We start from the raw sequence: 22552 nt of genomic DNA, 5'->3' as shown, positions 1-22552 counted from the left end.
TGAACAAATTCATGAACGCCAATGGTCGCGCATGCGTTGGCTGTTTCGATTTGTGGCGCTAGTGGTGATCCTTAGTCTAGTATTATATAGCAACGAAGATTATTTCGAAATGGGTTAATATAGGCCGATTCACTTCACTAACGAAAAAACGTTTCTTTCTAACCGGATAAAGCTAGTTATTTTTGTAGTTCTACGAATACCTGATACAAGTGTCAGCACATAGATATTTCACAGACATTTTCGTAGTTGTTTTATTTCTAGAGCATTCTAACTAAACAAATTCTGATCCTCTTCCGGAAACGCGTCTCGTTTACTTGCTTATATTCAGACTTATGTATGAGAGATACATACATTTAACCATGATCTATTCCACAACAATCCCGCGCTCTGCACTTAATACATTTAAAAAAAAAGAAAGGCGTCTCCATATGTGATGCAGCGTCGTAAAGAGCTAATACGAATAGCAGACATTTGCATATGTATGATGCGCCGTTCAAATCGGGACAGATAGCCCGTTGTAGCGGGTCTTTGATCGTGGTACTGGAAAAAAGCACGTTTTTTCGAACATAAAGTTATAACATCATCAAGAGGCCTGTGATCTTGATGGTGAAGGCAAAGGTCCCTTTTCGGAACACCAGCGATGCTCAGCTATCGGCCAATGTGTTTGTGTTTTAACAACGCCTACCAAAGCGATTTACCCCTTGGGTTGCTCCAAATGAATGGTCTACGCTTTTACCAGTCACCATGCCAGAACCCCATACGCTAACGTCAAATCTAATAGCATTCAAATCTAATAATACTAGAATACCGATCCGAGGTCTAAAAGGTTATTTTTTGGGAAAGCGTATTTCGCTTAGCTTAGAAGGATCGTAGGTTCGCTTCCAACTAGGTAAGGGCGAGATAAGTACCCTATGAAAGTGTTTTAATAATGAGTCACCCGAAGTTCGTGTTAAACAGAAAACATTCACACTTAATGCAAAAATCAGTCGCAGAGATGGGCGCCGTGATGTTCTCATTTTTTTAATTTTAGTAAATTTCTTCCGAATTAGTTTGAACTAGTGGAGGTAGCGTTACGTTCATCTAATGGAGTGCTAGCCTAAACAGTGTGGCAAAAGCGTGAGGCAGTACCGTATTGTGTAGAGCGCCTAAATGAAGAAAGTTTTCAAACGATTTGTGACCTTCGTGGTGAAGGTCGTTTGAACTGTGGACATTACATCCGCGCGGAGTACTTCTATTGGCAAATATATTCAAATATTTGGCTGTAAATAGGCAATATTAACCTTGTCCCAATTTAGATGATGTATTCTGTCCGTGCGAGCCTCTTTTGCTATCAATTTAGCATATTTAGTAATTTAGCTATTTAATTTAGTGACAATTATATAGCTAAATAGAAAAGGCACGCGTGCCAGCTGTCCGACAAAGATCTCAGATCATTCCGGTTAATACTTAGCATAAACAATGGTAGTCAGTTTTAGATTAAAGTTCATAAATCCACTTAATAATTCATATACACTAGATACTTAGATAATCTGATAACGTCAACATGGGGAAGAATAGCTATGAAAGGGGTAAGCTTATAATTCAATGTATGCACGGTTTAATTTTATGTTGTAAACATTAGCATAGAATATACGGCGAGGGCGTTCAAGCGTCCACGTAGGCCAAATACTGAGTACGCTTCAGTTAAACCGAACGAGTGAGCCTCATGAAGGACACCTTACTTCAGTAGTCCTTGCATGCATTCTACTTCTTTTTTCTACTGCTGCTGCTCCCCTAGAACAGCCAGTGTAGAGCCTAAATCACGGCCCAGCAGCCCCTCTTTGACCGTACTGTCCTATTTCTGGCTTTATTCAGTATACGCTAACCCTGCTGCAATCGTTGCATGGCGCTTGATCAAGATGGCCGGTCCCTCCATAGCATTAGCTGCGCTTGCAGTTACTAGAATAAAGCAATGGTTAGTACCAACATGAAGAACCATAACAACAACGACAGTGGCAACAAAGACGCACTCCGGCAACTGAGTAATAAGGGCTCGCGATCTAGTCAGCAACACGTGCTTTACTGCAATAACAGTGCGGTATTCTTTGTCTAATGTGTCAATCGATGCTTGACAGAGTTCGGTCGGACTGAATAAACAGGTACAGCTGTTATTATAGTATGCGCTGAGTGTCACATCCAGGACGTGAGATGCTTTGATTGCCGCCAGTTACCCTTTACCGATTCATATCGAGCCGTGGCTAGCAGCCGTCCCCCTGTAACAGTTTCCACCGTCACTGCCGCCGTTTGAATACCCCCCATCTCCCCATCAAACGTCACTTCCTAAACAAAGTTACATTGCTCTATGGGACGCAGACACAAAGCTACCCTAAATATCCTCTGTTCTATAATTGGTATGGTTCGCACCTATTGTCCATTTCGTGCTGCATTACTATTACGTTACCCGCCAATACCTGACCCCCACGAAAAAAAGAGCTCTTTCCAGGCTACATGTTGGTACCATCAAGCATACGGTAAAGATTCAAAAAGATGGCTGTTTGTTATGAGCTGCTCCAAGATCTACTTCGTAAGTGCCGTATCAGGCACTACGAACTGCCATACTATCTACACGGGTTCTATGATGTGACACAATGTTATCCGTTCGACAGGTTGCGTGTTCTCCGCTTTTTATTTGTATACTGGTAAATAGCGACTGGTTGTTCGTTCTACATATGCCAATGGAATGGAACTAGATGAAGGATTCGGATCGGGCAGGCACAACCAGTCTAGGCGAAATTACTAAGGCTTTATAGGCCCATTTCTGTATGAACTGGTCATAGTATTTCCGTACTTCAAATAGATATTGTTAGTTATGGTGTATTTTTACGTATCAACAGTAGTTGACGGCCGTTATTCCGTTTTTATCTCGTTGATCATTGACTGCTGCCGTCGCTGCTGCCACAGAAGCCGCGGTAGTAATCATCAAAATGGGTCACGTAAATAGACATACACCATGATAGCATGTTGCATCTATCTATCCAGCACAACGCCAATTTTGTGTTGAAATCTATTCGTATAGTACAACAAGTCATGCACAATGTAGCCAATGTGGTTAGACTACACTTTTTTGTTGTTTTACGACATTGTCGAATAGAGGCAACAATATCAGCTACCACGCCACTCAGCGCAACTGTTTCTACCGTTCTACTGCTTTGCTAAGACGAGCAAGCGTTTGCCCGTACTCGAAGCAATAGGTGGCGCTGAAGTTTTACTTCTAGAATGCTTGTTTGTTTACTACATTACTAGCATTAGTTATGCGAATTGTTCGAGATAACGTATACCACCCAGGTATTGACGCCTTCGTCACTACCTATGGTGCTCTGTTTAAATTTGGAACGATGAGTTGACCCTAAAAAATATCTAAACAAAAACAGACGGCTTCGGTTCAGGAGAGATTTTATTCATCATAAATCATCATTAAAATGTTCATCCGCTAATTTGCGCATAATTTCCTGTCAAGCAACATTGGTAGGTGTTATCACATGACTAAAAAATCTCGCGAGATTAAATTTTCGACTCTTTGTAGGTTAAAAGCCTTCTACTCTTCCAGATTGCTTCATGCAAACCCCTTTCTTGGATACTTCAGGAGCCGCTTGAAAACTCATAGTAAAGTGGACCGTTAATTTTGGCAAAGGTTTTGAATTTTGGTAAAGGGTTCGTATGGAAAAATAGTTGATTTTCGCTGGAATTCGACGCATCTTTTTCCACCACGATGACTTTGTTTTTTTTTTGCTCTAGAAAAAAAATGTACTTTTTTAATATTAAAGCTGCCGTGTAAACACACAGTGACTGTGACAAACAGCCCGTCACAATTTAATCGGATATAGGCGGGCTGGCACCTTATATATTATATTTCGATGGCGACAGAGACGGTAGAAGACAATATAACGCTCGCACGTTAACTGCTTACACACGCCCTCTGGCAGCAGAGGAGGAGATGACCGGAAAAGGGCGACAACGAAAAAACAGGTTGTTCGACGCGGGACTACTTCTGAACATATATTGCAAGAACATGGTAGCAATCAGCTATACATACGAGCTGGTCTCGCCTCAACTTAGGTCCCGTTCCACAGTCGCGAGGTAGTCGCTGCTGCCCAAACTAGGTAGCATTAGGCTGCCTGCAGCTTGCTGCCAGGCGAGCGCGTCCACTAGCGTTGCTATACGCAATGATCACCCCGCAGTTCGATGACACTTCTCAGCGACCGAGCAACACATAAACGAGACGCCGCATTTCCATCGAGGTGAATGACGCGTAAGCAGCGACCTTGCCAACGGTCCATACATCACCTCACTTCGCAAACCCCCGAAGCATCCTTTTCCACCCCGTGCCTTGTTTTTCCCACTCGTACACACGTTACTGTTCTGTTGCTTGAGAAGTACTACATACAACAACAGCTGCTACTATTACTATAACCACTGCAGACCAAGCACAGGAGCAGTGTGTGGTGTTGAATCTAGGCAGCCGACCCACGGGGCGGACAGAACCATTACTGGAGCACATAGCGGGCAGAGGAGGCCTTTTTTGCAATATATAAGATCCTTGCTATCGCGTGCGTAAGGCAGAGCTGTCTCTTCAATACCGACTTCTCCATCGTTTTCAAGGAAAATAGAATGAGGGCATGAGATATGCTCTATGAAGTTGATTAGGGGAGCACTCTTCAGCTTCTTCCTTGAATTACCTTACATGTTCTGTTGGTGCTGCAATCGCTGCCCTTATAGTTGATTTCGGTGTCAGTCTGTCACCAGTTGCTATCAGACAGGAGAAACGGATGTGGGCGTAGGAGGAGAGGAGGCTAGGTGGAAATAAACGTGCGGCAGGTATCTCTATACACAGTGTCTCCACACGTATACACGTACACGTACGCGCATACATAGTAGATAATAGCATGCCTAGTTGGGCGCCATGACCATAATTATATTTGGAAAAGCAGCAATGACGAAGCAAAATGAAACTGAGGGACGGAGCTGCGGTCGGAAATGAGGCAGGCAGGCGGGCGGGCGGGCGGGGGGCGGGCGGCCGCGACGGATGCCGCAGACAACGAATATAATACAGCCAGTTTGGGAAGCAATAACGAGAGAGTAAATGGCCGACGCATGTTATAGCGAATAGCTTACTAGCACGTTGGTGAGGGCATAGGGAGATTGTTGTTCATATCTGATAAGGTTATTTATTATGGAAACGTGGAATGAAAAGTTTTGCTTTCTGCTATTGCTGTACTTGTTGTTGTAGAAGGTGTAGCTGTTGCGATTGTTGTTAGTGCATGCGTTCAATGGCTAAAGCTGTCCAGTTTTTTTTCCAGTTAGTATACCCAAAAAGGATGCAAACGTACACTATATCTAACGCCGCATATCCTCTGGCCTTTTGCTTGATTTCTTATTTCTCTTCCGGTTTAATTTGTGCTATACTTACACGCGTCATACGTAAGTTTGGAAACGAAAGAAAAGCATCGCCAATCTTCCTAAGGATATCTTTATTGTTCGTGCTGTTTCATTGAGGAAAATAGCGCATTCTTGAACTCCTCCTTGCCGCCTAAGGCAAACTCGACGACATGGATTATTGCTTGGAGGTATCCAACCGGGTGCGTGCCAGTAGTATGATACATATATTGTATCTAGTAGATGGTTGTTTAGTAGAATCGTAAAAATCGGTAATTAAACCTGGCAGACTGGAAAGGGATCTAGAAAGCGACTAGTTTTTCCATACCTCATTAGTCGTCAGGGGTTAATGAGATTACCCCTTGGATACCCGGGAATTCCGCAATCAGTAGAAGATTCCAGGACTGAGACCGAACTTTCGATATTGAACTTCTAGGAAATTGCTACTCATGACGAACTGAGATGCTTGATGCTATCCGCACATAAGGACATAGCAAAACCCATCGGCATCATTCCGGGGGCTGGGAGGAGGGATGATTTGATCAACCTAACATATAGTAATCACAGTTCAGGTCATGCGACGTTTGCTGTCTAGCATTATCCTACGTAGTGTTTCTTGATTTACGACAGAAGACTGTGAAAGCCGCTGTGCCACTGGCGACGGCCGAAATGATGCTAAAGGCTTGAGGCTGGACAAGGATAAGGGCCACAGAGCTCGATTGGAAGGCTCCTTGTTGGAATCGTAGGAATAGGCGGTTGATGGCGGAACTCTATCTAGATATGCTAATGGCCCCCAGTGGAGTGACTCTTGCTTATAGCAGAAGGAAGTGTGGCAGAATGGGTGCGAAGGTGAAAGAAGGCGAAAGGATTGCGAAAGAGTAAGGCAGTCCCGAAACTTAACATTAGAAGGTGCCAGTCAGTCTGTATATGTACGTGTGTACGTGCGTATACCATATAGGAAATGAAGGCGTATATTCGCTCGCAGGTTGGCTGTTTAGAGATTGCGAACAAGTGCAACGACGGGGTCGTGATTGGCTTGCCGGTCCACTATGCGCTGTGTATTAGTTCGTATAAATCGTCCACCTGCGTCATCTTATAGAACGACGAGTACTTCACCGTCTCGAGGTTAACGCATAACCAGAATGACAGTTTTGATTATAATAAAATAGTGGATAGTAGCCCTATCCAGGACGAGGTCAGAATATGAAACGAAACATATGGTATTGAAGTAGTAATGCCTTTAATAATGATTAGAATAACACTATTTAGGCTATATTATCCCAACAGTTTCTGCTGTTTTTAAAAATTACTCCATGGCAAAATTAAGTGATACACATTCTGCAATAATTATATCCCTCATTATTTCATTAGGAACTTGGCTGTAATATTCACATTATTCATGTAATTGCAACTGTTCCTTATTATTATTGTTATTATTATATTTTTAATCGGGTCTGGTTTAGGTGAAATAACGGAATTTAGATAGGCAAGGTGAAGTTTAAAAATTTGTATGTTTCAACAAAGCTTTTTCAGACACTGAGATGTTATATATAAACCGTAGTAGGAGCTAACCTAGTAAGGGGTCACAACTTTAAGTTGGGCTGAGCAACTTTATTGATCATAATGCTTGTGGCGGTTGGTCCGCGATGTGCACTCGCGATGCAACTTGACTGCTACAGCTGATAGTTAACGAGTGTCTGGTCATGCTGGGCGTGGGTTGGAAGCACGGGATCAATAGGGCCGAGAGTTGGGCCTTGGCGTTATAGGGAATAGGACTGAGAGTCACAATGCAGCAAGCAAGAGCAATAGTTGACCACAGCGGTCGCCTTGTAACTGCTGACTGCTGCGGTCCCCAATGGTTCATGTTGAACGGACGGTCACAATAGGTCGTTGTCCCTTGGGGAGGCATAGTTCACGAGTTTCGCGCAAGTCCACGGTGCTTTAAGCAATGTCCGCGGACACGGAAGGGCGCTCGAAGTGACGAGACAACGTGGAGTTGCTTGACCGTTGGATGTTCGTGGCCACTGTTCGGCGCATCCGGAAGCTGAGATCCATAGAGCATGCAGTGGCTTGCAGTCAGAGCCCCAATAACCAAGGCATTTGAGGCTCAATACAAAGACTGGCTCTTTGGCACGATGCTGTGGTGTGGAAAAGGCAAAGAATTACGGAGAGGAGTCTGACTTTGGCCACAGAGGCCTGACTGGCTGGCAGACTTCCAGAGAAGCAAATTGGGCGTTCTTCTGCATCGAGGAGAGAGCAGACCTAGGGCCCAGAGCCTTCTCGCCCTGAGTTGCTTTCACACCGACACACACTCACATATACAGACACAGGCGTACACACGCACGCAGTAAATGAGCGAAACTTGCTAGACGGAGGCGTGCCGCCAGGATGGTGGCGATGGGCTACTGAAGTCCTGCAAGTAGCGTGCCTATAGGGGACAGTAGGCGGCACTAATGAGTCCCTAGAGGCCCAGAGGACGGTCCTGGCAGTGAGGGGGGAAGGAGAGGGGACAAGGGATATGGGGTCGGAGGGTTGGGGAGTGGTGGTGGTGGTGGTGGTGGTGGTGGTGGCAGATCTCTGTGAAACACTCTCATTGATGGCCTGCCAGCTTTCGAAGGTCTGCAACGAGGCGCGGTACTACGCTACGAAAAAGGACCGACCACTAGGCAACTCCATAGAGCCGGCCGCCCGTCGGCCGTTGATAGGTAGGAGCTTCTACTCAGGACTTGGTTGGACTCTGGGGGATGAGACCACCATCCTGGTAAAAACGTTACGTTGAGATGAATTAATGGATAGATGGATATATAGATAGATGGCACCTTTGCAGTAACGTGTAGATGAGGCGGCGCGGGCCGCACCGGCCGAGCGTCGGCTCCCGACGGATAGCAGCCGTTGTTCCTACCAAGCTTGGATGCCGAAGCCAGGAAGCTATCAGAGAATGTCCTACATTGAAGGTCGTTTACAGACGGCAGTTTCTATATTCAGGTACAGCACGTGATACCAGCACCTATGCAGACAATATGCGTATACATATATTTTATAATCACAATGTTATAATTTTATGACTGTACACACGATTATAGATCAAAGCAGTTGCGAAGTTCGGAAACACGATCACGATTTCAGAGTTCACACGCGTTAACTTACAAGTTTTGACCACGCATTTAAAGTTTTTCCATTGAAAATTAAGGTGAAAAGCAATCCTAGAATAATGTTGGAAGCACGTTGCTGTTATCATGCTTTCACCCTGCAAAATGTTGCTACGTGCTAAATGAACAGCATTTTCCAAACTCAAGTGTTATTTAGCTTATGATGTAACTTACACACTTCACGGATTTCCCCAGAGGTCTAAAAGTGGACCTAATTCCAGTTGCCCAGACAGCCTCGAGAGTATCCATAAGTACGCATGGCGTTCCTAGAACAAATCCTCGCCCTTACTGGAAACACTCACATCCTGGAGACCTGTTCTGTTCGTTTTGCACTTCGTGCGCTTTAATGCTAATTGTCCTGGTGGGGTGTAAATTTTTAATCTGCAATCGTCCCGGCCAAGCTCTTAGCCTCAGGTCAGGTCTTCCTGGACATCGTCTTGCTTACAATCCTGCGCCAACTAAACAGGCTGCACTGGTCTGATAGTAAGACTTTCAACCGTGCGGCGCAGTTTAAAAGACAGGACATGCGTCCATTAAATGACACAAGGGCTAGACGGAGGGAAATGGATGAAGTAAAAACAGGCCGCAGCAGCAGCCGCCGACCTCTTGATTTGTTCACTAGAGAGAGGGCGAAACTTCTTAGCGGCACTTCAAAATAGCGAGTAAAATATACGTATGTGTGTAAGTGTAAACTTGTAAATAACAGGAGTTTAACTAAAACGGTGGTAGAAGCGGAAAGTCATTTTGTATTCTCGATTCATATGTCATGATATGGTACAACAAACTGTGGAACCTAGTGGGATTGGTCCGCTTAGACCGATTACGTTTTAGCTAAAAGGACTATTATATCCCAGAGAGAATCTTCTTTAACCTTGCTTACATACGCGGCAGTTGTCATAATAGGTAGGCAGCGAAAGAATCATTTAACCAGACATGGGTCAATGCATGTTTCTGGGCCAAGCATTTATCACTATTACTTTCTCTATACGAGCGATTACGGTTCAAAGTTCCAGCTTTCCTTAAACAACCCAGTTATCTTAAAGATCTGGGAGCCAAATACAACTTTTCCTTAATCTTGCGGTAATTAGAATCATTAGTCTTTTGTATGCAGTCTTCACTACTGTTAGGAATAATTACGAAAATTAAGCCGAATTATGCCTGAGCAGACGTCGGCTCCAGTTTCCAATTATTAGCGTATGGCGATTGGAAGCGACATATTGGAACAAATTGCGAGAGTTTGTTCATCATCTATCCTTTGTACTGGGAGAAATCTGGTTTCCTTTACAGCAAAAACACTAGTTATCAATGCAAGGTTAGCATGCTTGCGGCTGAGTATGAGAAAGTACCAGCTATTGTGCCACTGTTCACTTTGGATTAAGGCCCTACTATGGTTACAAACTCTTATTCATTGGCCAAAGTTTACGGTTTAGCGCGTTTCCACTGATTCATAGAAACTGCGATCGGCATAAGTAAAAATGTCTTTACTTCAAGCGTCACTGCGTTGTAAAGCCCTGAGACCACCACGTCGATCGCTTTGTATCATGCTCGGTCATATTGAAATTGTTCTATTCTGTAAAGGTCAGTTTGAGCGCTGTATAAGCGATACGGAGCTATTAAATAAACGCTCACTATTGAGTTTTTCGGCCCGATCGTTGTGCGCGCCAGAAGACCCAACGGGTATACATACTCATCTATACTTAAGTAACAACAGCGTATAAGAGGACGCGATAGTGCGCCACATGTACGATAACTACAGCCACGTTTTTACGGGAAACTTTGCTACTTTTTCGTTGTGTGCCGCCCTTAGCACTCTGCTAGACGATGGTCGTTAGCTGTTTTTTTTGCTTATGAGCACATCTCTTAGAATTTCGAAAACCCTCGCTAGAGAATCTACTTATTTACTTATAGAACTAGCGTATCATCCTCGGCGTTTTGCATTGACATAAAGGCGTGACACAGCGTATAACGTCGTCGTGCCGGTTAGATGCATCGTTACGATCTATATATTGTAACGGTATATATCGGTATATATATATACTCGATAAGGTAAATCCATATATGCTGGACAGAAAGGTCGAAGTGGCTAATCTGGCGGTCTAGTACGTATAAGACAGTCATAGCTTAGAGTGGATTCGTTAATTTGTAACAGTTGCCATTTACCATATTGACATTTTTGCTGCCCTTCTTAAAGTATACTTCACAACAGTTCTGGTGTCGTAATTTACGCCGCAGGATGCCTCTGCGAAGTCGAGAAAGAGATAACACTCTAAAAGTGAACGGAAATGACCGACGAAAAATAATGACCGCTTCATCATGATAGTGGTATTGCTGGAAATGGTGAACCTCTGAATAGGATATGGTACGACCATAAAAAGATGTACGTAGAAATCAAATCGAACCTGCCATCGCGCCATTCACACTTATAAGAGCTAGGAACATGCATAAATTCAATCTATACTGTTTTCCCTAATCAAAAACCCTCGAAATTCGTTCGAGAGCTGGCCCTAATATGTATCGTCGCCGGTTTGAGACATAATTAGATTCAAATCCACCGGTAATTCACTGAATATATGATTCGTCTATTTTGGTAACTATTGTTTTTCTAGTTCTAGTAGATCCGTAACTATCGTGATTGCCGTTTGTATATCATCCACTGTCTCTACCCGCTGAAATCATTTGGTGCTTTGTTATTAATATTCAAAGATTATATATTTACGGAGGAACTGTAACGTAAAGGGTGAAAAAGATATGCATTTCCAGTAGTGTATAAATTGTTTGCATCTTTAGCTGGGCACCGAGGCAAATGTGTGGCCGTATAAATTTAAGGCTCAATCACCCCCCCCTTGCTTCCAAGTATTCATGGTACGGTTGCGCAATTTGGCTTGCTTAAGCACTACATAAATAACATAATAAGGTAAGCCTTTATCACATCAGATTCAGAGCCGCAGGGAATATGACTGTGACCACTTTGTATAATATTAGTATGGTATCAACCAACTCGAATGATTAGCTTACACACGCAAGACCAAGTAAGTTTAATAAAGCGCTTCTTAACACGCTCCGTTGGATACCGTTGCTAACAAGCGCCGCTGCTTGCGGGGACACATTTCTTTGTTAGCGTCGTCATCGTTATCGTCTCTACCCTCAAACACGTTATCAGGCATACCAATGTTTTTTGTGTGCTACATGTTGTATCGTACGCGAGGCGGCGTGGGAAAAATGCATGTAGAAGGGAAGACGCCGCAAAAACGACTCTCCACTCTGTCCTTAGAATCAAGTGAGCCGGTCGCAAGATGGTGTCGGAGCCGTACGGCGGCTCTGTGGGCCATGTTGCGAGAGAGTTCAGTCCGTAAACAGACCGCCGCACGACGCCCGGGTTGGAAGGAAGCGATTTTTTGCACCTAATGCGTGTCTGTACGCTAGTACGTGTATGTGCTTCGATGCCTGCAAATGCTAGTCTGCAATCTGGCTAACTGAGTAAATGTAGGAACGGGCGGACGAGTGTACAATTAGTGCACTTAAACAAGGATGAAAAAATAAATTCAAGAATGCCGCGGTCCTTGACTGAAGAAAGTGGCCGAAATTAAGAGAGAAATAAAACGAGTACGTAGGAGCAAACATAGCGCAGAGGGGGCCAGCTCTTATTGATGCAGCAACACGGAGGAAAGGGTTAGCTTTCACTGAGCAAAGCTTATATTAACTGAAATTTCGTAGGAGCACTGCTACTTCAGCAGGCGTTTTGTGTCATCTTTATTATCTTCCGACATCCTTCCCCTCGTTCCTCAGTCCAACACTGTGCTATGGAGAGCTAAACAGGGATCCCCAACAGAGCGCGCTAATTGTTCTTTACAGAAGTCGATGTAGAGGGCATCATTGCGGCTGCCAAAGAGAAAATAAGATACTTCATACAACAGAGCATCAGGAAGGATTCGTTACTATTCATTATGACGAGCAATTTGTGACCTATATGGCACTATAATCGTATGTATCAAAATATTTACCAATTACGTCTGCGATCGGGTTGTTTAATAGCAAAATACTGAGCCTCAGTGACCCCAATATCTGCATTCTGCTGCAAATACAACTACGTTTTCTCCTTTATCAACTTTTCTCATAGTCGTAATTTCAAAAGTTAGTAAGGTGTTATTTTGTAAAGTCTATTTTTGCATGAAGATCCGATAATGGCCATTAGCCTTCCGGACTCTGTCACCGCTCTATCAATAAAGGAACAGTGCGTTAGATGCCCCTAAACAACGAGCTTTATCATTGTTGCAACTGTAACCCAGCTATACCAGTAGCTCGTTTAAGGGATTGGTGGAAACAGAAAAACCTCATTCGGCCTTTTCAATATGGCGCGCAGACCCGTCGTTGGTACACTGGCAGTACTGACATTCGTCACTTTGTTGTGTTTGGACAACTCACAGAAGCGTCCCTTATGACAGGGCTTGGCCGGAGAACAATTGGAGTTGCATATGAGGTACCCAGTATAGAGCCAGTATTTGCAGGTAATGGCTTCTAGTCGTATTTCAGTGTGGGCATCCATAGAGTTGCTTGCGATTTACGGTGATGAGCATCTACTCCTCAAAGATCTGTATTTACAACAGCTTTAACTAGAATAAAAGATAATCAGATAAATTTGGTGTTAGTTATCTAGTAATTTATGTCGAGGAACACGTTTGTGACTACGGGACACTCTGGAAAGCATATATTCCTCGAAATTTGAGCCTACGGTGCATGATTAGCAGCAACGGGTGTGTATTCGAACAAGTAGTGAAAATAATTTGTCAGGATAATTAGATAATGATATTTAGAAGTGTCACGTTGGAATAGAATGACCGATTAAATAAATACAGAAAATGTTTGCCCATATGGTTTTCACAAGGCGCATTTTGTGTACAGAACGTAAAACCGCCATGGAATCTTCCTCAACATATATATCTATATCACTAACATTTCAAAATGGCATACGTGATGTCAACACATCATTGTGCGAGTCGCAACATCATTCGCGGAACGGTACGCTTTTCTCTCATTCACCCTTACGAAACTACCTACTGGTTAGGTAGTCAGGTATACTTTGATGGTAAGAGCTCAGAGTCAGTACAGATGCCATATGCAGATCTTTTTAAACATATGTATAGCGTATGGTCCAAAAAAAATTCGCATCAACGACTTTATGTGATCATATCGAACTAGCAGTTGAAGTCGACTTGGATGAGAGAAGGCTTGAGGTCCGTCAGGAGCTGCTTTTTTTCCTCCACTTTCTTTTCAAACCGAAGGCGGCCAGAAGAAATTGGACGAATTGTCCCATTCGAAATTCCAGCGGGTGCAACGAAGTTTCGGTAATGCCCTTTCTTACCGTTGCTGCCCTCTTTGTCGACCGCCGATTCTCTTCGGAGAGGTTTTTCCATCTGGTCTGTTCTTGCGGCCGCTCCCTTCACTCACATAGTGACACACAGCCATGAAGCAGCACTCGCATCGCCACTCGTGCCATTTGGAAATCTTCTAGCCTGTGCTGATAGTACCTCCGCTTGGTCTGGGTTTGTGAGTGTCTGTGTGCGCCGAGTGCTGTTCGCCTTGGCAAATCCAAATCCTCAGCCACTTTTCGCCTAAATCTTTTCCCCACTCACGATGGAGGTCCCTGTCTGCTTTCCCGCGTATTTCCCCCGATGATTTTTCCCGAGAGTTTAGCTTTAGACTCATTCGCCTGTCGACCCCTCCTTTTCTTCAGAGACAAGCAGAACCCTGGAGTGAAGTGCGAGTTGGTGGGCGTCCGAGGCATTTGTACACCGTGGTAAGAGAGGGTGGGCAAAGCAAGGGGTCTTCATGGGATGGGCGACTAGCTAGTGCTGCGTAGCGGCCACCCACTTAGGCTGCTGCTGCTGCTCTGTAAAGGGGAAGCACAGGAAAACGAAAAGAGGAGTAACGTTTCGAGTGAGGACATGGATTGGGAAGAAGGCATGCGGGAATGCGAAGGAGAACTGAGAAAACGGGCAAAAGGGCTTAAGAAAATCTTTAAGTTTCCAAGTTCGACGTTCAGCAGTGAACAGACACACGCACATTCTAACACATATAGTTACACTATACTTCGTAGCAAACCAAGTCGGAAGATGGCACGGCAACATTGCTGCGCACGGAAAGCAGGCTAACAGAACGTAAGTCGAAGTAACAGAAGAAGGAGGAAAAAGAAGACGGAGAATGAAGAGGAGATGGAAGAAGACCAGGACAAAAAGGAACAACGAGCCTAAAGGAAAGGACATATTTGCTGCCGCCGCTGCTACGAAAATCCGCTGTCGCCTGGCAAATGGGTGTGACTACTTTGCTACCTACGGCCAAAAGAGATCCCGTAAAGATTGCAAAAAGCTGAGGAGAATGTATTGTAAGGAGAAAAATAGAAGACAAAAATATTTATGCGAGCAACTAGCCCCAGAATGAGTTGGCAGCCGAGTCCTTTAAATCGCAGTAAGCACTGAAGGAACTGAGGGAGAGAAATGGCACTCGTAGAAACGAGCAAATTCACCTCAGGAGAACAACATTCATCCGGTGCTCGTGGCCCAAATAGGCAACCGGAAAACTTCAACTAAAAAAAGGAAATCATGAAGGCGCTGGGATAGCCCAAAGGAATGAAAAAATGCCTAAGTGAAACAGGACTACAAATGACGGTGAAATGTCGCCGATGCACTGAACTGGATCCCTAGCAAAGTATCGAACTGATGTCACATGATGAAGGTGGGCAACTAATATTTTATCGGAGTATACAACGAACATATAAGATGATGAACATTTAATTTATGATTTGATAACACTTAATTTCTGCACATAAACGATGCAGATATAATTTTACTGGCATCAATGGCTCCGCTAAAATTTTGTGATCTGACTCAAATTTTCAAGTGACGTAAAAATATCATAAACTACAGCAGCTTGCAAAGAGTTTTGCCACTCTAGTTACGTGTTGATCATAGGCAATATACCTTAAAAACACTCGCCACGTTTCATTTGGTGCTTCTTAAAGGAGCACATTATGCCATGTGTGGATTTGCTTTTATGGGACAGATAGATATGTTTGATGACTCATATTTTTCTCGACTAATTATAATGATCGATTCAAGTGTTTGTCCCACACTATAAACCCCCTAGCCTACCCCTGAGTATGTACATATGTATAACGAATATTCAAGTGCTTTCAAGTATAAATGCAGCCCGGTATTAAATCTAGGAACTGACGCTTTTTTTTTAGTGCAAATCGTTCACTCTATTGGTGCTTATTTTGTAAAATGTCAGTTAACGGCAAAATATAACGTCTAAGATTGAAGCGACTATAGTACGATGTACTCGTTCACTACGACGAGCCAGGCCAATTGTTCGAAAGAAACATCCGAATGCAATTTCCGATAACGAAAATGCCTGGTAGCATTTTCTTTATTTGTCATTAATCTCAGCCAACAGGTGATGCCGTAACTTCTCTGCGTATCACAGGACTAATCCGGGTCTCCTTTTTGTTCAGAGTAAATCCTGTCCCGCTACAAGGGAAAATCATCTATAAGTTAATGGCGCTACTACACCAACTGTGTTTTAACAAAGTTTCGCTTAGAAACACGACGTTAATAGATAAATGATCGACTGAACGAAATTATCGGTTGCTCAATAGCAGAGGGCTTCGCCCAAAAAAATCTCGCAAGTGAAACCCAATATATGCTCAAACTATAATGTTTGAATAGCATATCAATTTAATTGTGTGCATATAGTTTATGAAAATTACCAATTCAGAAGGTTAAAGTTTAGAAGTTGCCTCCTGTTTGATCAGAGCCGAAATGATCGTTGTTGCACTATGATCATCGTTACTCGATCTTGAATTAATTCCAAGATTTTTTGGCAGAGTGAAAAAGTCGTAGGGTCATTGGGTATTTGTATAGACACTCTCTCTATTTGAAACGCTTCGGAAACGCTCCCTTCGAAGCTCGATCACACATCTGCTGCTGCTATTACGTCTGATGCCCGTGCCCACTGTAGGTGTTCTCCTTCTGGGCACGGTAAAATCCCGAATGTGATGCCCCTTCATCAGCCAGTTGCCTTCGTCGAGCGCGCTGTCCAATCGCTGGACTGTGTGAGCCGAATTGTAACACAAGCCGAACTGTTGACTATCCTACTTCAACTGTAATTTTTACACCCGCAGAGCGACGACTTAGATTCGAGGTACTCCTCCATCATTGTTACGCCATTTTATCCAATCGTAAGCCGTCACACAACGGCGAGAGACAGACGGAAAGCATAAATGATGATGTAGCTCGGATTAGGTATGTGCCCATCTCTGTGTTTAGCACGATTCGAAAAATCACATATCTAGTGAAATGGCCTTGTGTCATAGACGCTGCGGTAGCGTCGCCTGAAGCGACTGTGAGGACCAGCCGGCGGTACACGCTGCTTTGCTTGGCTACTGGCGGCTGTGTATCGATATCCAGTCAAGTATTTTATTCTTGCTCACTTGCTACCGAGAATAAGGCAGCTGCTGCTGCTGTTGCAACGAATGAGGATGCTAGCCATCGTCATCGTCGAAGTGGCGTGCATTTGCGTTTTTGAGAAAGGCGACGGACGATAATGCGTTTGCGACGCGACAAATGGTGCACGAGGGTTTCGCTTAGCGGCGTTGTAGTCGCGTGGGTGTCACGCAGTACTTGTGGTCCCTGTCTTCCTTTTCGTGCGTGCGCACGATGCATCGCGGGAACCATACATCACCAGACTGCTGCTGCAGCGTCGACTGCTGCTGCTGCTGCTGCTGCCGCTGGTACGACAACGAAAACATTCACAGAAACGACATGCTCAAAGCTGACCTGTGAAACCCATCGCTTCGTACAATGAGGAAAGGGCATCTCCGGCGACAAAAGAGAAGGATGAACCGTCTTCTTGGATATGGCATCATGAACGATATTGTCCACTAGGCAAGGGGAGGCTTTTTCCGAAATCTTGTCGTGGACGCACACTCCTTTTGGCAAGAAAACGTTTTTATGAAGGACTTTACAACGTCTTTCAATGCCATGAGCCTTGGATTGAGAAAGCTAAAGTTAAAAAGAAAAAGAAGACGATACACGCGTTTAATGTTGACGAAGCATAAGTTATTGTTAATTTAGACCATGATCTTGCGAAAATGTTATTGATAAAACTATCTCAGCGGGCAGTATGACTCCACAACATGTTATCAGATCTCGTGACGCGCGTCAAGCAGTATTTATGTTCTCGATAACAGTTAAGACTTGTCCTTTGAGCGTTTCGTGTGACTGATGGGACGTTCAACAAAGTATATGCACTCATGTTGGCCGCAACGCTTAGTAACACGTCGAATCGTCTCAGCGTGTTGTGCATGTGGGATGTTGACCGTGTACATATAAAATGTTGCCAGTATATATCATGACGTGACACCGGGCCAGCATTGGCTCGTTTTCATGCTGATTGAAACGTTATCCAGGGGTAGTATGCTTACAATACGTGCCCATTGCGATGTGAAAGTCCCGAAACGCTCGTCCCTCTGAGGACAAACACTTTGTTGACTAATTCATTCAATGGGAAAAAACCGACCAGTAGAAAATGTTATTTATTTGGGTGCCCGTCGCGCAACAGCCCCCAGAAAGGTGGCTAGGACGATCCGCAATCGTGAGAGTGAGTATTTATGTAAATGTATGTTTGTCGAATGAGAAAACATGGCGCTGCGGACGCGTACTGCCAACACACGAACGCATAAACAACGATGTGTTAGGTTATGTTCTGTAGATGATAGCGTTAAATCATGAATTGATGATTTCAAGTCAAAATGATGTAGCTCTCTTCTTGAAAATGACACATTTTATGTGTCGGTGTTTTCTTTACAAAAAAAAAAAAAGCAGACGAGTATACTTTGTCTAATAAAGAGCCTTTGAGCGGTGATTTTGATACTAAATTCAATACTGTTTTAAATATTATTAATTAATTGGTAACGGATTTAGTCTAGAGACTAGTAGAGCGGATCATTTGTGCATGCCAACTCTAAGGTGCGCTGAATACTTGGTTTTTCTAGCCGGGATTGCCGCGAAAGGCCCAACGTTGAAGCTAAACATTACTCCAAAAAAATTTAATTCGTTTTCATCGACGGCCAAGTTATACAACGAACCCCCCCCCCAAAAAACCTTGTCCTTTCAAAAAGGAAAGGCTTTCTAAATCACTATTATTATCGTTAGATAAATGATCAGACTCAGATCTGTACACCTACTGCTGGCGTGTAATGTTTTTCCCCTTTCTGATTAAAAGCCACCGGTCAATACCAATATCGTTATTAACTACTAATGTATCTCACACCTTGTGGCGACATGAGCATAAACATTGCTCCTTTTATTCTTATTACTGTTATATGTACTCGTTGGCACAGCGTCGACGCTTCGCCAAACGAATCCTAGTAGATAAACAATCGTAGATAACATTATAAGTGTTGTTACTGTGTATCGATCGACAACGATTACCAAAGTCATGTTTTTAATTTTGCTAAACCAGTGTCTCTCAGGCTGTCGAATTGCTGCCGTTGTTATTTCTGTGTTGGAGCTGCTGCGGCTTTACGACGACGCCCTGTCATCCATACGACGCGCTGATTTCAACGCAGCTTCATCGTGTAGGTTGCGCGTCGTTTCCGCCATCTTTAACAGTGGCGTTGTCCTTTTGGCTTGCATGATATGTTAACATGTGTACCGTAATAGCATGTGCCGAAGATGGAGCGTCTAATTCAAATAATCAGAAATGCTAGATCCGATAATCGTAAATTCGTAGAGCTATTACTCCCTAGTATCGAATTGGACGGCATAGTAATGTTCCACCGTAAACAACCAAGTGCTCAAGAATAGTCCTAAATGGCTGAAAAGGCTTCTGCCAACAGACTGTCGTCGTATGAATATAACTTAGAGTTTTATATTGTTTCGCAATTAATGTACGGCGTATAGGATAACTAATATTATCTATGCTCGGCACGTTTGAGGGCGTATCTAAGGTCGGTATATTTGGCAATGCTCAGGTATCTGTTGTCCGCGCAGAAGACTATGTGATCGCAATTTCTCATATATGTGTATACATATATATATATATATATATATACATATCTCGCTGGTGGGAATCGGAGCAGCAGCGATCCTCGAACAAAACGTTTGTATGCAATAAAAAAACGTACTTTTGTATTTTACTGAAATGTAATCTGAAAAGTTGCTTTTCCATTTATTTACTTTTAATGAGGTAACTCATTTACTTCGACCGGACCTTCTTCGGCGGAGTCAGAGTAAAACACTGTTAATCAACGTTCGATTATTCAATTTCATCCATCCGAGCGCCTTTATTTTATAGTTAGCTTTTTGTCTTCATTGACCAGCGGGAGATGGCTGTTGTTGAATCCTATTTTCGTACGACATGTCTTTGTTTATGCTTCAATCGTTCGGGCAGTGACAATCAGTAAGCAGTTACGGTAACGGCTTCAGAGGTCAGAGACAATTCTGGGGTAACGGTTGTCCCCAGTAACTTTTCTTGAAGGGTGAGTGGAAAAGAGGAAGTTATCTGGCGGAATATGTAGCACCGGGCCTCTCGTAGCGCACACCAATCCTGTAGGTCCTCGCTACGTGTATTTATGCCTCCAGCGTCTTTTCCTGCATTTCCATTGCTCTTGGTTATTATCCTTGCTCTCGATAGTGTTTCATGAAGTGCTTCTTGCTTTTCTACCAGTCTCCTTCTATCTATTAATGCGGCTTGTTGATGTTCTTAGCGTGCTGTTTTCCCTTCAATCGAAACAGTGTGGCAGCGGGTCCTCTACTGAGAACGGTACCGCTCGGGAAAAGGAAATGTCAATAATAACAAATAAGCGACCATTAGCTAACAGTTGAGTAACTATCTAAGCAGCTGGCCATTACAATAAGCCAAACGATCATCGTCAGCAGGGACGACAAAATAGTAAAAGAGCGAGTTGGTCGTCGATTTGACAGAAGTCGTATAGCAAATTCATTCATTCATTGGTCCGAGGCAAACTATAAACAATAATTATATACGTTCGTGGTTTCTTGACTGGATCTTGAGGGAAGTAGCACCCAGTGTTTGTGACCGGCGTGCTATGACGAAACAGTGCATATAATTTAAAGCCTAAAATGACGATGTCATTGTTGCCGAATGCGACTAACAACCGTAAGGAGATATCTGTCGTTGACGTTAAAATGGCGGGTGATTAGAAATGTTGTCATCGGTGGATTTGTGTGGCCATATATCTTCTCGTAAAGCGCTCGCGAGCAAGTGTTAGTGGGACTGGCTACGTAACTAAGTACCCGCTAGCACGACCAGATTATTTAAGTGGGCACGTCAAGCTGCCCATATATGCACCACTCGACGATTGTTAAGAGAACGTATATCTGATCTATGTATTATAAATGTCTGCACTTAGAGACAATTAAGCGTATAGTCGAACGATGCCAAAAGACTACCGGCATCGCATAATTCTTATTTGCTATTGAATATGTCGTGCTAGGTCCGTCCTCTACCGAGAGGAAGTATTATAAATATCTCGATTACCAACTGAATGTTGATAGGAGAGAGAAATAAAAAAAGAGCATTTGCTGCTAGTAAATTGATTCACTTCAATTGTATCCTTGTGTTGTTTTCGTCACTGGATGTCGAATGGAGGTGACATAAATAAAACCTATAGTAACTGCAACAGTTTATGTATATACAATAAAATAGTAATTATCATATAACATTACGAAAACCTGTACCAGTTGAAGTTTAACGTTAACAGAGTCGGCCCTCCTCTTGCGTCCCATTCGATCGAAAAAAAACCTGCTAAATAGGTTTGTAATTTTTCTTATAATTAAAAGTTAGATCATTTATCCAGCTTCGACAACTAGCCGACCACCTATATATTTTTGACGGATGACAAAACTGATCCAGTTGGAACAAAAAGCAAACAGGAAAAAAAGCGCGAGAGAGAATGGTTCCACTTCGGACACGTGTAGTACCGCTGGAGCAATGGTGGTACGGTGACCTTCCCACATGGGAATGCGCGACAAATGGGGTAGGGTGCATGGGGGCTAAATCACCCGACATGCAAGCGAGTGCTAAGCACGGAAAAACAGGTAAATACCTCTCCTCTGGGCTCCAGTCGAGTTGAAGTTGTGCAATATTGGCAATCGCGCAAAAGGGATGGGAGCTTTGTCGTTAGGTTGTTACTGCACGTTATATGAGTGCAAACATCGTGTGGTCAGCAGGGTGACTGGAGACGGGAGCTGTTCAGATCTTGATCTACTGATGTATGATGCATCCGGCGAAAATATCTGTTAGCTATGTGCGAAATTTGTTTATCAAATGAGGCAGTTTAATAGATTAGGAGCGAAACGAGCTTCTACACCAATTGCATCCCATATGTAGCAGCTTTTCGAGTGTAATAAACATGGCTATTATATATTTGGTATAATGATAATATTACCATTCGTCCGATGCAACAGTGTGTGTATGAAGCATGTGAGTTCCCGGGAACGTTTGCCGTAATGATTCACCAAACTATTTTTAAGAGAATTGAACCATCCGGTTGATCTATAATTACATCGAAGTAACTATCAGTTTTTAATAATAGTACAAGCGGCAGACGGGTCTGTTCGAGCTCTACGACGCCACGTCGTTGACAGACCGCCTTCCCGTAGCGCTACGAATTGCAGCGTGTACAAAAGTCCTGTGTTAATGCGCTTCGTACACGCACCGTACGCTGGTGCAGAGACTCGTTTGAGTTCGCACGTTATAAATCTGCATCGATTCATTTACAGAGATACAGATGGTTATTCGAGTGAATGGGGTCGTTTTAGCTAAACGGATGCTATTCGACGAATCATTTGCTGGAATCAAGGTATTTTTCTCAACATCGGCAGTAACGACATACGATCACATCTATAGACTACACAATATACAGGCCGAAGGGCGGAGACATCGAACGCCTGGCTGGCCGGGCGGCCGGC

The sequence above is a fragment of the Varroa destructor genome, unplaced genomic scaffold, assembly GCF_002443255.2.
Source record: "Varroa destructor unplaced genomic scaffold, Vdes_3.0 BEIS01000003.1, whole genome shotgun sequence".
NCBI classification, from domain to species: Eukaryota; Metazoa; Arthropoda; class Arachnida; order Mesostigmata; family Varroidae; genus Varroa; species Varroa destructor.
This window is presented reverse-complemented; position numbering follows the sequence as displayed.